Source organism: Mugil cephalus, chromosome 4 (assembly GCF_022458985.1).
Source record: "Mugil cephalus isolate CIBA_MC_2020 chromosome 4, CIBA_Mcephalus_1.1, whole genome shotgun sequence".
Classification (NCBI taxonomy): Eukaryota; Metazoa; Chordata; class Actinopteri; order Mugiliformes; family Mugilidae; genus Mugil; species Mugil cephalus.
The window spans coordinates 11,612,366-11,629,850 of record NC_061773.1 but is presented as its reverse complement, the minus strand read 5'-3'; the positions used below and the strand labels follow the sequence as shown (position 1 = coordinate 11,629,850).

At 40.9% G+C, this 17,485-nt stretch overlaps 1 protein-coding gene across 3 annotated transcripts in view; it reads right to left on the bottom strand.

The window, feature by feature from the left end:
• The window catches only part of tafa3a (TAFA chemokine like family member 3a), an 89,218-nt gene that overhangs the window by 12,215 nt on the left and 59,518 nt on the right, over window positions 1-17,485 (bottom strand). The gene's annotated exons all lie outside the window — the stretch shown is intronic.

The window sequence follows — 17,485 nt, the reverse complement described above, 5'->3', positions numbered from 1 at the left end:
ATCAGCTAACAACAATGGATAAATAATAAACTACAGGGTGTAGTTCATGGTGATGAATGAATATGGAGCAGCAAAATGGCTTTTAGATTTAGTGGACAGACAGAGATCTCTGACACTACATTAAACGTGATCAAGCTTATGCTACGCAGACAATAGTTGAGAGATGAATCACTTGATTGTTGGTTGTGGTCTTTCTTGGGATTTGCTGAGATTCCCAGGGGAAAAAGTACTTAGCTACATACCCTCTCCTGTTTCAACCCTTTGGGCTAAACTAATTTATCAAGCTACAAGGCAGCAGCTTCATACTTAATATAGAGATGTGACAGGTATATCAATTTTGCAAGGTAGCAAATAAACATATTTAACAAAATGCCAATGTATTCCTTTGGACAGGCTCGTTTTGACGTGGATGAAGTGGGGTGGCTAATAAAGTGTATATATCACTTCTGTTATGAACCTCAAATGTTCCCACATAAAGTGTCCAACCCTAGTATTAAGCAGAGACAAGAAGAAACTATTCATACAGCAAACCGCAGACAGTGAAGAATAAAAATCTTCAACAGAGGCGATCACTGGGCTTCATCGTGTTTCGTTATACACATAAATCTGGCTCCACAGAAGGTCGGACAAGGTGTCCTGAGCGGCACGCTGCCACGTCTCCTTTGGTGTAAAGAGAGTCCTTTGAGGGCATTTGAGTAATTTCTCAGTCAAGTCTTGTTTCAAACATCTAAACACAATGGTTACTTGAAATCCAGGTCATCCCCCAGGTGGAGGAACCCGGCTCTGAACCCCTGTGCAGCCCCACCTGTCCACATATTCTTCAGCAACACATGTAATCCACTGACCCTGCAGCCCAACCAGAGGACAAATACAGCAGCTCTTCACTGGCTGATATAGTTAACTACATAACATCCCAAATGTGCACCCTTTGAGAAAATTACTTGATTAACATCTCCTAACTGCTTCTTTATGTGAAAGAATATCACAATGTCAATTACAAGGGCACTGTTTTCACCGCCATTTGTTTGGATCACACATCAATAACTGCTCTCTGTTTTGTATTCATTAGTTCTGTGCGTGGATCCATCACAATTCTGAGCGTGTTTGTGTATTTACACATAACAATCAGGATTGGACAGGTCGAGGGGAGGGGGAATAAAAGAGCATCTCAAAAGTTCTGACATTCCTTTCTGATGAGCCTTAATTATGCCTGTAAAGATTTTCAATTTGGGACTTGACTTGAAAATAGATTGCAGCGTGCTCCCATCTTCCCATTAGCTAGCAATCCAGAAATCTCATCTACAACATTAAAAACATTTTGCTTCCAATCAATAAGGTGCTATTCACATTCCCACAAAAGGCAAGACAACAATTGCCGATTGAGTGCTTTTCAGCAAGCAGAAACTTACTGATGCAAAAACAGGTCAGGCTCCATGCCCTTGATGTGATTATCTTTAAGCCACCAGCACGCCCCCCGGTCAAAGTTAATTTCAAAAGTTGGAACAGCTTGGGTAGCATATTCAGACTTTGCTTAAGAGATAGTTGCACATGGACAATAGGCAATCACACGAGGTGCAGTGAGCAAAGACAATCATTGTACATCACTTGATTGTGAGGGCAAACAAATGTCGCCATTGTTGAGTGCTCTACAATTTAAACGGACATGCCATCACAAACCGCAGATAAAGACTGTAATGTAGTAAGATAACAATACAAGCGAATGGGCTCAAGAAAAGAGATGCCTTGGTTGTATGTCCTGCATAATGACGGGCTTTGTTCGTGTAGTATTTTTTCCTCTAAGTAAGTACGTCCACCCGGCCACGATGTAAAAAAGGAGTTAGGGAAGCTACAGTATTGGCCGTGGCGGATGAATCCAGTCCGGGACTCTTAGCTCATTAAGGTGCAGGAAGCGGCTGGATGGGGCTGCCCGTGTGGAGCGAACTGCTGATTAAAAGTGGAGCTACCGGCCAAGGTCGCTGACTCTGAGGCTGGACCCAAAAACACCATGCAGTGAGGGGTCAGAGAGCAGGGCGAGGTGGTGGTCAGACCAGTAACGATCCATATAAGAAGAAACAACCGTGAACTGTCTGACTGCTGTTGTGGCTACGTGCTGCGTGTCGGCTCGGAGGGAAGTGGAGGAAGTGTTTTCAAGACGTGCGGAAAGAATGAAAGAACGCTATGATCATGAAGATTTTCATAAAACCCCACTTAAATATTTGTGATATGCATTTTTTTTTGTGTAACGGCCATTCCATGATTGTACATTCACCAAGTATCTCGTATAGTAGTTTTATTTATACAGCATATTGAGTTCAACACTCCAACACTCACTCAGATTGCATAATTGAAACACAAGTGTTGAACCAGTGTGAATATGTAATACAGAGGATGTTAATCTTTATTTTACATTAGAGCTGCACCAATAATAAAAAATACAACAATTCACTTTTCCTACACATTAAAAGTGTGGAAAACGGGTGATTCTCAATGTACAATGGACAATACGATATGTTCAGTTTAATTTGGGCTGGTGATGAGCAGTTAATGTAAAAGGTTACATGACTTGAACCAAAGAGTGTTTTCTCAACTGCTGTTTCATACAGTATGTACACCAGACTAGTAAATGTCTACACTGGGCAGAAACTTGGCATGTAGTTGTGGAAACAGCTAGCCTGGCCTTTTTTTTTTCCAGAGCAACCCCTGTTGTGTGTTTTACAGTAATTAGTTTATTTCACTTACACTTGCTGCGGTACAGGTAGCTGGTCAATATTTCGCTCAAGGACACCTCCGCAGTCTCAAGATGACCACTGAACCTTTGATTTTATTGTTGTAAAATGGTCTGTCTAACCACCAGGGTCACCCTGTCACAGTGTTCACACGGTGCAAATCAACCTTTACAAGGCAGCAACCGAGTGTGAGAGTTGTAAAGCGTAACACATACATGAGGCCGAGAGAGTCTGCTCTGAGCGTGAATATCCAGGTGGCCGCATAGGCCGCTTATAAGGCCCATGATCAATACATTTCCATTAAAGCACTTAGGACGGCCATCGCTTGGAATCACCAGGGCCCCGCGTCAGTGGCAGAGAGATGAGAGACAAAGAAAGGTGAAAGGACAGAGACCACTAATGAGAACTAGGACGAGGCCCAACCCCTCAGCCAATCAATACCACTCTAAAGCGAAGCACTCTGCCCGACAATCATATTCATTGATCCCCGATTGATAAATGTCAATTTGCAACCAGGGCCTACACAGAACTAGCAAGGAAAAGATAGGGAAACTTATCTTGTTAAAGCCTTGTCTTGTATCTTGTGTCCCAGCTGTGTCCTTTACACTTGGACACGAGACACGTAAACATATTAATCTGTCATCATGATTAATCTGATTAAGATTTTTTAATGCAATTAATTCATCTGCAGTAGTGATGTGCGGGAATCGATACTGAAATATCGATACTTCCGACACCAGGTCTTTATGCTCTAAAATCGATTCTCAGACCAAAATATCAATACTTCAGTCATTCGAGGTAATACAGGAACACAGTGGGAGGTAACTAAACTACTGAGTCGTGGCAACACAACAAACTTGGTGAATATCATTTTATAGTAGCCCTTAATAGTTAAACAATAATTTGTTTGAATGGTCCTATTATTTTACTTATTCCTTTTTTTTTGTTTGTTTTTTTTGTGTTTGAAACAGCATTTTCACATATTTTTTATGATTGTGTCCTCTATTTGTTTTTTCTGCTGCTAAATTAGCACAGCTATATAGTATATGAGGCCACTACTTCAATATACGTGAAGTTAAAAAGCAGTTAATCGGGTAGTGACAGGCAGCAACGGACAAAGATGAAAGACACTAAACAGCACGATGGCCCCCATGGGAGATCTGAGTAAGATAATCCTTCTATCTATCTATCTATCTATCTATCTATCTATCTATCTATCTATCTATCTATCTATCTATCTATCTATCTATCTATATACTTTGCATTAACATTAAAGATGAATCCATTACTGAGTCAATAATTACAATTCAGTAATGTGTATTTTTATTTATTTACTTTATTAAATGTATGAATACAGCACACTGGATGCGGTAGTTTCTTTCATGTGCTCCGTCTGAATCCTTATTTGAACAAGTATTAAAATTACAGCCGGAGTCGGTATGTAATGCCGTGTTTTTGACAAGCAGTCAGTTATCACATTTATGAACACTGTGATATTCACAGTCTAAAAATACAAACTATAGGCCCCTTATTACTTTTTCTTTTTTAACCAGGGTATAGGCCATTTCACTTCAAAAGCCTCCGAGGTGTGTAAATGATGACAGACATGTTATCCCTTTGGTTTGTGTATTCTCTGCTGTCACTTTGCCCAGTGGCTTTGACTTCATGCAGATATTTGCTGATGTGATGACGAAAGGCAGCCGGCAAAAAGAGATAGAGACCATAAACCCAAAGTTTATTTATAAAATGTGTTCAGAGGGGAAGCTACACTCTTAGAATTAGAAGGGTTTTATTTTTATTTATCATTGTTATTATTTTTTAATTTACACTGTTATTTTCCCAGGGTAAATCAATCAGTCTGTCAGAGGGTAAAACTGAATCATCTGTTTAAAGTTGTTACATTTATCCAAAATAAATGAATAATAAAGAAACCTGAACAAATAACCTATAATGAAAACTGTTTGGGTCAATCTGACATTAGGTTTGTTTGTACAATATTGCTGATCTCTGCAAATCGCTTATATAAGCAGCGTATACATTAAATATAGGATGTAATCTGACCTACAACCCAAAAATAAACCAGGTCTCAACTAACAACGCCCTTGAAAAATATCACTGGAGACCAAACCTTCTGGGACACTGTGGTACATTCAATTCTGTCATGAAACTTGTTGCCAGTCGCTGGGCAAAGTGCTGTCCTGTTGTCCTCATCACAGAGCTGGGTTAGAACAAAGCCACAGGTTGCTTTTAGGCTTCTGCAGCAATCGAACAATTGATCTAACATGCAGGTAGGGAAGCGTCAAAGAACAACACGCTGTTCCAGCTGTCAGCTGCATGACTGGCCGTATCAGGTTCACCTGGTCAGTCGAGCACAACATACAGTAATAGAAGCACAACAGGGGATACATGAGGAACAGGAGTATGGTGTTCACTCTTAATGCTGACAAGGAGACTACACTTACCGCAATGAAACCGGAATCAAAAATACCTCTTGTGCCAAGACTGAAACACAGGATCTTTCATTTGTCACAGTGACTTTGAGGAGCTTTTCGTTAAAAAACAACTAGACAAAAATGAGACATTTATTAGAAGTCTGTTATTTTGTCTATTATCAGTCTGCAGTTGAGATGACATTATGTATAAACTCCTGGAATAGGATAATTTTCTCTGTGGTACAGTTATTATAAGCATCTTCCCGAAATGACTTTCTTCTTTTTTTTTTTTGAAAATTCCTGAAACTAGACACACTAACAAACCACCTGGAACATTACATTATCACTTCACACCAAAAAGCACTCACTTACCAGCACACTGAGCATTTACATCCGCAAACCTTCACTCTGTTATTTAAGTGTTAAATACTGATGCCTGCGGTTGTTGTCAATAAAACAGGTGCAACCCATGAAACCCTGTGAACACTTCCGAACAGCAGGAGTGTGTCTGCAGCTAGAGTGGAAGAGCCTTTCCCGAGTCATGCGTTGGCAGCCTTTAACAAAACTATCTATTTCTGCACACACGCCAGCTGAAGGAAACTGCCGTGCAGAAATGTCAAACAGAATCTACATTAATCTGTATCACAACTAAGTGTGAAAACAAGTGTGACTTTGCCTTTTTCTTCGCTGGGAGCAGTGACTTTATGCGGTTACATCATTGCCAAAATGATGCAAGGCAACCAGAAGAGGCTCACGGAAGTCTCTATGTTATTAAGCCAAGAAATATTCCTGCACACAGCGTCGACTCATTTTTAACATTTAACAGAAGAAACAAACCAGCTTTAGCACAAGAGACAGAAATGGAGGCACTGGCAGACAAATTCTGCCAACTTTGGACACAGCCAGCATAGCGTCTAACACCCGTTTGAAGCTCAGGAACTGATGGTTTGAGCTCAGAAGAGAAGAGACCTGCAAGAGAGAGACAAAGCAACCAAAGAATCCTCAGCAGAAATGTATTGGGAAACACACTTATCACCACTGTCTTATCACAGCCAAAACTGGGCGCTGCTCTGACACAAGCACACAGTTGAGGTTCACGGCAGTTTCACCAACATTTGCGTTTCATCAATTGATTTGACAGGATGACATAGACAACTTGGTCTTATTACAGAACTCTGGACTGAGATATACACTCACCGGCCACTTTATTAGGTACACCTTGCTAGTAAAAGGTTGGTCGCCCTTTTGCCGTTGGAGCTGTCTTAATTCTTGGTGGCATACCTTCAACAAGGTGTTGGAAACGTTCCTCAGAGATTTTGGTCCATATTGACATGATAGCATCACACAGTTGCTGCAGATTTGTCGACTGCACATCTATGATGCGAATCTATGGTTTTCTACTAGATTGAGATCTGGTGACTGTGGAGGCCACTGGAGTACAGTGAACTCATTGTCACGTTCAAGAAACCAGTTGGAGATGATATGAGCTTTGTGACATGGTGCATTATCCTGCTGGAAGTAGCCGCCAGAAGATGGGTACAGTGTGGTCATAAAGGGATGGACATGGTCAGCAACAATACTCAGGTAGGCTGTGGCATTTAAACCACGCTCAGTTTGTACCCATCTTCTTTAAGGTTGGACGTGTTGTGCATTCAGAGATGGTATTCTGCATTTCTTGGTTGTAACGAGTGGTTATTTGAGTTACTGTTGCCTTTCTATCATCTCGTCCCCCCATTCATTTTTATAGTTCCTTTTGGTTGCTAAACCAGATAACTGATAACCAGAATACCAAGATGGCTGCAGAGAGGCGACACCTTCCAACACGGATTTGGATATATTCATTATTGTCACCTGACAAGAAAGTGAACTGTATATTTCCAAAGTGCTTAACTATCCATATTGCAATATTTATGTTAAAGGCTTAGACTAAGCTTTGAACGAAGCTTGGTTCAAACAGTGCCAGAAGATGTCAGCCTTCTTTTGTATCTCCAAAACTAAATATATATATTTGCAAAAATCATTCACCAACCCGTAACATTTGCATCATAGTCAAATGTCCATGATTATCAAATATCGAGGGGAGCAACACTAAAGTGACAAAAACTGCAGTTCTTCAAATGTTCACTTGAGGTTGGCCCCAAAAAGAAGCCACTCCCCACAGACCTCCACATTAAGTCTGGTACAGGATGAGTTCATAGTAAATAGGAAATTCATATTTTAGCTCGTAGCAGTTATTTTGCAATAATCCCTGAATTCAATTATGACTAAAACGACTTCATCAGTTTGGTCTCATGTTTAGAGAAGCAGGGTTTGAATCACTGGACTGGATGCAAGCGGACTGACACACAACAGCCACAGTGGAAGCCCCTTTGAGCAGGACACTTGCACCTCTGAACTGCTGCACACCCATTCATCTGAGTGTCCTCCTCGCTACTGCTTCTAAGTACGGACGAATGGGTTAAACGCTGAGATCCTTTCTCTTCCCCGTGATGTTGCTGCTTACTTTCTGCACAACTGCAGCAAAACTCAGCCTCATAAAAACTGAACTACATTAACATAAAATAAATACTTAATTGAAGGTGCAGTCCTTCATTACGCAGTCAGAGCACGCGCTAAAAGTCATTGAATATGAAGTATTGTTTAGACAAGTGTAAAGTGAAATCTACCGGGTCTTCCTTCAAGGTGGATTTGATCGAGCAGCAGCTACATGATAAATAAGAAAAGATAGCAGTCCTGAATACCAATGATAAAACCTCACATGGGGGAGATATTCAGAGTAGGGTTGTTTCCTTGTTAGATACAACAGTTTGAGGCTGATTCAGGGAAACCAGTGCAACAAGAGCACCAATAAATGAAAATGTGAATCACTGCATCATTTTTGTATTTTTTTTTTTTATCATATAAATTGTGGTAGTTCAAAAACAGGAAAAATCAATTCACAACACATCTGCTCAAGGAGCTGTTGTTGGTGGAAGGAAAAATAAAATTACTGAAGTTCATTATAGCTTAAATATAATAATTACACATCAACTCTCAGCGTGACGCAGAACCCGGTCACCTCTATGCCAAGCGCAGAGATAAGAGAAGCATATTTGACAGACCTTTGCAACCGGAAGGACGAATGCAGAGCCCAAAAATGTTCAGCTGAATTAACGTCAAATCAGATGTTATTTCTTGGGTATCAAGTTGACATGAACAGATGTATCCACCTGACAGGAAACAAGCTTCTCCATGCACCAAAGCATGAATCCGCAAGTCCAGATCGGAACGCAGGAGGACAGAGAGCAAAAGATATACAGCTTTTATTCTCGGTTTCAATCCCACCTCATGCAGCGGCCTTTATCAGTCTCTGGATGCGGAGGCAGATCAAAACACTGTCACGTCCTGGCCACAGGGCCCGACCGCAGAAACAGCAGCTGCCATAAAAACTCAGGTTGTAGGCCATACAATAGAGACACCCTATGAATTAATAATGATTCCAATCGTCCTGTTTGCTCCAAACGCTGATAGCCCATTTCGGTCGACTCAAAAGCCCCGACGCGCTGAACACAAATAACTGCAACACATTTTCCAGGTAAAACAAAGCACGCGAAATACCGCAGCTGCCAACCTCACACGGCCAAGACGCTCGTTAAAAAGAGACGTGAGCGGGCATTAAAAATAGATTCAGGTGACACAATTCAAATGGCCACATTAAATAAATAAATAAATAAATAAATAATGTGACAGCAGAGAGACCTGAAACACACAGAGGTATTAGTTTATGAAACATTTAATACTCCTGCATAGTGAGAAACACAGAGAGCGATCCCTCACTAGACAAGAGTTTAATTCGATTACCATATTCAGAAAAGACTGACTCATTTCCACTCAGCTGTAAACATGCTGAGCTGACAATCAGGCCCAGCCCAGTCCAAGAAAGACACTCACATCTGAGAGAGACGGAGTAGGAGTTTAGTTTAAAGAGAGACTGCAGTGGGAATCTGCCTGGGTGTTGTTCTGATGAATACTAGCCAAGATAACATGTAGCTCTCCTCCTAGAACATAGAGATGAAACTAAAAGTGGACTCTGGAAAGAAGACAGAAAACGCCTAATAAGTGTCACTCAAAGTCACTCAAAGCGATGAATTAGAGAATTATCAATGAACTCTGCAGTTACTGTGATAAGCATCTTTCAGCTTTTTTTATGGTTTCAGTTTTGATCTAACTCATGATCATTGTTTCCAATAGCAACAGGCAGATACTGTAGGAACCCAACTAGGACCAAACACCAGACAACGTATGAGCCTGGCTGCTGAATATAGTAAGATCAGATATTAACAAGGGGATTGAGATAAAAATAAAAATTCAGTCAATCAATCAAATTTTACAGTAACAATAATACATAAAAAAAACAATACACAACAACACAATTGGAACTGCAGTGCATAAGTTAAATTAAGACTATATATAGACTCGTGTCTGGTGAATGTGTGAATAGGAAAACATTTGCTTTCTAAAACATGTCACCATACCAATTTTTATTTATTTATTTGTTTTAGTTTTTTTTTTGTAGCTTTCAGTCATCTTGATTAATGTCATCAGAAGGTTGTAGAATAATGTACCCATGGTTGTTGCAGACTAAAATAAGAGAAGTAAGGACTGGCACTGCAAACAAAATCCCAAAGTAGATTAAAATCCAGACACCTTTGCCAATCATGAGGGAAAACCGTTTTTGTTTTATAATATTTGTTTTATCATAATTATTTTTCAGTAAGTCTGGCATGAAAGGATATACAATATTCTTTCATACCAGCTAGTAATTGTCCATGTTTCATACTGTCTGGAGACAAAATTGTTTGTTTTTTTTGTTTTGCAGCAATTGAGGAAGTAATTTCAAATGTTGTCTTTTACATTAATGTCTAATGAGAGTGCATTAAAATACATAATGGAAACACTGCTGTTCCGGCTTTGTTCAGTCAAAGCGGCTAATAATGTTGCATCTGTGGATTTAAATGACATGAACTAATGGCGATAGCTGCAAAAACAACCAGAAACAAACAAACAAAAAATGCTAGCGTGACACCCAAGTTGACAAATCCTAGACTTTCCCTTGTTTTAGAGCATACTTGGTACATTTAGTAACTCAGTATTCCAGTGAATTTCCAACACAAAATTCCACCTAATCATGACCCAGCTGCGACAAATCTTTTAACATTTTCAGCTGCTAAAATAAAGTGCCGGTTTTGCTTGCTCATCAGTCTTTACCCTCATAGACCAGTTTCCCCTTAAAAATGGACAAATTTCCTTTTATCATTTAATATTTTACTCACTGAGGACGATATGTAGAGAGGAAGAATATAGAAACAGATGAGTGTGCGCTCCCATCCCCAGAGTGTATGCTTTAGTGGTTTAGATGAAGTCTGTGTCAGTGCCATTCATCAGGCTGCCACAATGTAAGAGCCCACCACTGACTGATCAATTGGAGTACCTCAAGGAATCATACAGCCTTATAAGTGAAAGGCTACTGAAGTTATTAAATCCAGGGAGAGCGGCAGCAGCAGCAGCCGCAGAGACGCAGAAAAAGACTTATACACAGACTCGAAGCTTTCTGCAAAGAAAGTGTTGTCTTGACACGATTACTCATTCTCTCGACAGTCACTGAAATTGTAATAAGGGATGTTCAGACAGAGCCATTATAGTCTTCTTCTCATTTCATTACCTGTGATTTTCTGGCACTTTTGTGATATTGTATGTTCGTTTTTCATCACCCCATCTTGACACTGCAAGAGCCCATACGAGGAACTTCTTTCTATTGAAAGCACTGCAGCAAGAATGAAACAGTCCAGCATTTAGATCCGATTACCGTCCTCCACTTTGTTCAACTATAAAAACAAACTTAGATGTAATTGTGTGTTTCTCATCAGCATTTAGTAACAGGCCTCGTTTTTGGCGTCTATATTGTCTGTCTTAATACAACCTCATATCATCTTTCAGGTGCAACTAAATGTATTTAGTTGTGTTCTGTGCCGCTACGATTTAAATGACACCAAAGAAATGGCAAACAGAATAAAAACTCTTTCCGACGTTAAAAACAGACTTTCTTCTCCATTTTGTTTCTTGTCTCAATGCATTTTTAATTTCATTTAACAATCTTGAGTAGTGCTATTCTCTCTATCTGCCTATTCTACTCTACACTGCAGTGTTACTTCACTGCACAGCGTTCATCTTACACGGAGATATTTCTCCAATGTTATTCTATGCAGACAACATTCTTCTACAAATTCTGTTTGTAAAATTGCTTTGCAAAATATGTTTTAATGGAAAGATTGTTCCTGAGCATTGGACACAGCAGGTATGTCCCATTATGGTTTGGAGTATTTGGTTTGTAGTAGCACTTCTGAGGAATACTTTGATGAATAGGTCCCCTGCTTCTCTTCATATGGAAGCATAAGAGCGCAGAGGCTCAGTCAAACAATTCAAGACTACTGCAGTGAGACTGCAGCTTTATACCAACCAAAGATGAGATCCTATGGTGGCCATCAAAACATGGGGGTGTATGTCTCTGTCAATGAGAACCTCCCTCAGTAGATATCAAGGTTTAAGCTACATAATAAGAACTTTAAGTGAGCTAAACATAAATCTATTAAATATTTTGCAAATGAGAAAAAACTGTGTGTCTCATTTTGGATGCTTCCATTAGTACACTGTGGAGACTATGTGGGCTACATAATTGTGAAGTGCTTGAAATTAACAACATATTAGTGGCTCTTAGTCAAAAATAAATTGTTGTATAACACTGGTATGGCGCAATGTTCAACTTCCTCTGTTGCCACTTTCTGCAGGTTTGAAAATTGTGGTTTAATTTCTTTCCAGCACAAGATGCATCATTTCAGATTCAAATTTCTCATCGTTATTAGTATGCATTTTGGTTCTCTGAGCGAACTGCATGCTGCCATACTTGGCATATCCATGCATTCAAAATAGAAAATGTAAGCACCGAAGAATGGGATTTGAGACACAACGAGGCTTTCAGCAGCAAATGCTGTGTCTTATGTTCACATCAGCGACCAAATCTCAAGACACAAGACCCCAGGATTTATACAGATTGAGACAAATCAGATCCTAATACACATGAACGAAATCCCCTTTTCCAAAACTCAACACTAAACTGTGTGTAAACCTTCAGACACGTGGTGAGCTGCATCAAAATCACATTATGGTATGTCTGAAATTGGATTTCCAGTGGCTCTCTACGCCAAGCTCCGCCATCTCTGCGTTGGCAGAGTCAGACAAAAGAGAAGCCACAGATCCTCCACTTCTGTCTCTGGCCTCTCATCTGACATGCACACATGCTGGTTATCTGTCAAACGGATGCCATGTCTGCTCTAAACGGCTGCCATCTCTGCTCTCCAACTGGATTCCCGTGTTTTTCATCTCGAGCAGATCCCACTGACGTCTTTCAGAGCCGAGTGGTAGGCGATGCCGTGAAACACAGAGGGACGGTTCGACAGAAAGGAGGTGAGGGCCCCCGGTAAAACTTGCACTTTTCTGTACCAGTGGCAGAACCGCAATGATCTGAACAGCAGACAGATCCGTCTTCATTAGAAGAAGCGGGCAACAGACTGCGTGAAAAGTGGAGCAACAAGCACAGCCTGAAAATAAGAAGAATGGTTTGCTTCAAATTATTCACAGCTGAGGATAAGAGATTATTCTCATCTGAATCAAACTGTCATGTAATTACATTAACAGTGCCGCTAACTGGGAGGTATATTTAACCAGTTGCTCTAAATCAAACCTTGACCTGGAAAACAATATTATCTCATTAGTGGTGAGGCAGCCACCAGCACTGATCCCCTGTTGAATTGCGGGCCGCCTGAGGACACTATTAAAGGAGCATCTGACCCGTCCACCCCATGACAGTTCAATATAAATGTTCCTCTTTTTAATAGACCATCTTGCTGAAAAATATGTCGACAAACCTTTTAAAAAAGCCATTTCAGGAGGACTTCAACGGTCCCACCCATTACATTTTATGCTCCAGTCTGTTCACATAAACTTGATGCTCAGCCTCGGTTGCTGTTTTTATGGTCCGATGTGGACACTCAACACTGCACTTCATTCCTGGGGAGAATGTGAGCCAGAAGGCGAAAAAGTCATGGAGCGCAGCCGGAAGATGGCGGAAAGGAATTGATAGACTGCATTTCAGAAGCTTATATTTCACTTTGCTCAGTCAGTATCCAGCCTCCAGTGAATAACGTCGGGAAACCACCAGGCCATAGCATAGCATTACTTTAAGAGAAAAGAGGAAACTACCCAAGGCTGAACAGAAGACGGGTTTCTCTTCGACTTCCTCCCCAACATTGCCTGACTACAGATGAGCTCTCATAAATGTCTGTTAGGATTTATATTATCAAACTGCATGGAAAGGAGGTTTCAGGGGACAGTCTTTAAGGCAAACGTGCAGAATTTACGACTGCGGGCTGCAAATCTGTAATAGTAAGAACGGGGAATTAGCGCTTAGAGAGAACATTAAACTTTCCCAACGTGTTCTCAGACATCTTGAAATAATAGCATATGCCAATTTAGAGGCAGATGTTGAGCTGGTGGAAAGGCTGCGCCGGCCTTAATGATGGGAAAGCTACAACAACCGGCTCCTGGAGGAGGAAAGAGAATCCTTAAGATGAATTGCAATTGATCAGAGATGAGACACTCAAAACAAATTATTTTACTTAAACTGTGTTTAAAATAAGGCTTTTTGAAATCTGATTATGACCCAAGCCACAGACAAAAACATGCTCTAAGGTTGTTACTAGACAGTATAGTGCTGCTATTTAGAGTCAGTGAATTATGTTATAGATGCTTCCACGTTCCAATACATGACCACAAATTCACCTTCTGTAACACACATATGGGATAATAGCAAAATGCTCACATGTTTTGTCAATCTTTCAGACATTTATGTTTCCTTCACTTCAAATCACTATAGACCCAGAGCTTGGGTCTGTAATCCTCAAGCACCACAGGAACCATGCAGACATCGGGATGTAAATATCAAATATATCTGACAAGATAGCGGCAGCTCAGATCGGTCTCGGAGTCAGACACCGTGGCTGCGACTGAGTTTGAAAACCCCTCTAACTACCAAAACATCTCCTCACACTGACGATTTTCAGATCTGCTACTTCTGTGTCACATGATACACATGAAAATGCTGCATGTTGGACTTGGATGCACTAATTATAATGTATGATATAGATATAGAAGGCGTCCTTTAAAGACTCTCCCTCTCCACTGGATTGGACAAAGGCTGCTTTAAGTATGGCTGCACCTGTCGTCTTCAGCGACATCCCTGCCTAAAACGTTATCAAACTGTGCAGATATGTGCAGGATAAGATGTGACAATCCCTTGTGCCAGGCAAAGCACATTAAGAAGACCAGTCCAACTGAAACCCAACCAGCAGGCCAGCAGTCAGCTACCAGAAAGCAACCAACAAGAAGACACCAGCTAACTAGCCTAGCCAACAGCAGTAGGCAGTATGTGGCACATCATCAGGGTTTTCAAATTGGGGCACCTCCCTTCACTGATGTTTTGTTAAGTTAGACCCATGACACTTGAAGAAGACTTAGCCTTCCAGCGTCCTGGAGTCACCCCCCTCCATGCTACCACCACACAACCGTGTGACTTTTAACCACCGAAAGATTAGCTTAGCCCTTTTTAATGATATTCACCAAAATACACATTTGTGTCAGTCGGGTGTCCAAGCTAGTCCAAGAAGAGGTGGGATGAGGATACAGTCCCTGGTTCAGGTAGGTGATGGAGATTGAGGATACAGGACTTAACCACGACCCGCACACTTAAACACAAAATCAAACCAGTCTTACAGTTTGCTCACACAGACGCGGACCAAACCACACAACTCAAATCTTGAGTTGTTCTATTCTCACAGCGTCAATATGAGTGTCCTTGAAATGCCCTTTGAAAATTGACATCAGAGAGGTTAAAGTGTAATCTGTGACGTTATGATGGAAAACATGCTGGTAGTACTTTATTGACAAAAACTGGGAAGACAGTTTTTGGATCATTGAGAACAATGCAAGGGTGAGAACAAATATCGATATGGCAATATATCACAATATTCTTTCTTCCGATACAATATCGATTTTTGAATGTCTTGATATCAATTTTAAGAGAAAAAGTCATGACACTTTTTCTGTACAATAAATTGGAAATGGATCATTTGGATTAATGTTTTTTGTTTTTTGACTCAATTTGTTTAATGAATTGTCACGTCCTGCAGTAGCTGCAGTATGTGCCAAAACATTAACTCGTGTAATTGCAAATTAAAACAACTGTGTCAGAGTTATGAGAGCGCCGCTCTCGCCTCCTTCATTTAATATTAGCAACACTACCAGGCAGCACACTAAGAACAATATGTCTGAAAGCTGAACAACGGCACTATTCGTCTTTATGAAACATAAACTGCAATAAGTTATAAGTAATATAACAAATTCCAAAGTTAATGTCATGTAGCAAAATGCATCAAACAGCCTCCCATATAACACAGTCTGTGGAGCGGTAAATCACCATCACAAACAAGTTAATCACTTCAAGCCTTTTTTCAACACATTAAAATTTCAGCAGAGCACAGAAACCTTGTGATGAGGAGCGGAGCTGTGGCCAATTTGAAAGGGGACTGTACCTCCTCGTGCTAAGCTTCAGCCAAGCATAGGCCATTAAAAGCAATACAATTGACTAACTTTAAAGGAGGTTGCTCTAATTGCTGGGTTAGGGCAGGCTTTTAGTTTGTAAGACCCAATTACTGCCATGCTGTTAGCACTTCTTCACTAATTGCTTTCATCAGTTCAAATTGTTATCACCAGGCTCTCCTTCGATTTTTATCAAAATCCAAAAATCCTCATTTCTGCGCGTTTCAGAATAGCTAGAGGTAACTCATAATGTGGTGAGGGGTAATAGGTTTACATTTGAGCTGTAATTAGAGAGGGAATGGAGATGGAAGGCTTCTGGGGAGTGTTATTCTGGCAGAGGATCCTTTCTGCTGCAGTGAAACACCGGGACAGATTTTACTAAGCTATTGTGTCAGGCGGTGTTTCCTCAAAAACGCACTGTTTTCTTGAACACATCGATCAGAAATGAGAAACAAGTCCACACACAGATGCTGCAGATGACTTTGGTTCATTCACAACTTCCCTATTTTTAGCAGTTTCAGCACCAGAAAGCCTTTCAATGTATCTGCCTGGTTGTGTTGACAAAGTGTTAATTTTTAAACTTAAAATGACATGAACAAGAGGTTTGTGTCTGAGATCCTGTCCGGTTGATTTGCATTGTACAGCATGCACAAGACATGACTCTGACTTTTCCAGATTCTCACAGTAGATGTAGCCACAGAACCACCACAGCCACTGTTTCATATTTCATTTTGACTCTTGTGTGCATCCAGTATGCATGAACAGAGTCATGTGTGCAATTCATTAAGGTCTGACCGTGAAGTTATTCTGTAAATATTTACATATTATATATTACTCGTCTAGAAAACCATCTCTTTAATTTTTGCATTTTAGTAAAATATGAAATCATTTATATTTTCATCACCATAACATTGGCCACATGCTATGTGGACAGAACTATTGATATTCTCTCCGCACATACACTGTCCCTCGGCGCCCCTCTGTTGGCTACACAACCACACATGCAGAGGATACAACCAAGGCCGCACGCAGCCACTCATGGCTCATCTATACAGCTGCCATTCAGATGCGTATAGCAGAGGACGTTTGATGGTTTTCTAATCTCCGTAGCTGCCACTGGGAGATGGGGGCGAGCTGACCCCTGTCATCCCCACAGCGCATCTCAAACAGCCCCGCATCTCCATCTCAATCTCTCTCTACTTGTGAGCTCTCCACCATTGTGTCGTCCACCTGCTCTCCAAATGTCAGGACGGATGCTCCGCAGCCGCTTCCCCACTCTTCCCCAGGGTGGGGGGTGACCTGCTTCGCGGCCGCTTGGTATAATGTCACGCAATCTCTGGGCAAGGGTTCCACACTGACCTGATGTGGAGTGTGCGCCGGGTTAATGCATGCTATCGCACAACAACATAGATCTAGATACAGTACATGCACTGCATTACATGGCTCCTTACAAGCCAGCAAACTGGAGGAAGATCCTGATGAGGAATAATGAGGTAGAAAATGCACAGATAGTGTGGCTCCATCTTGGCCGAGATCCCCCAGTATGTCGCTTCATTTGAAATCCTTTTCCTTAATTTCTGTAGGTGAACTGACAAATGAGGCACTAAACTGACCCGTGGAGCTGCCAGTAAAACCAAT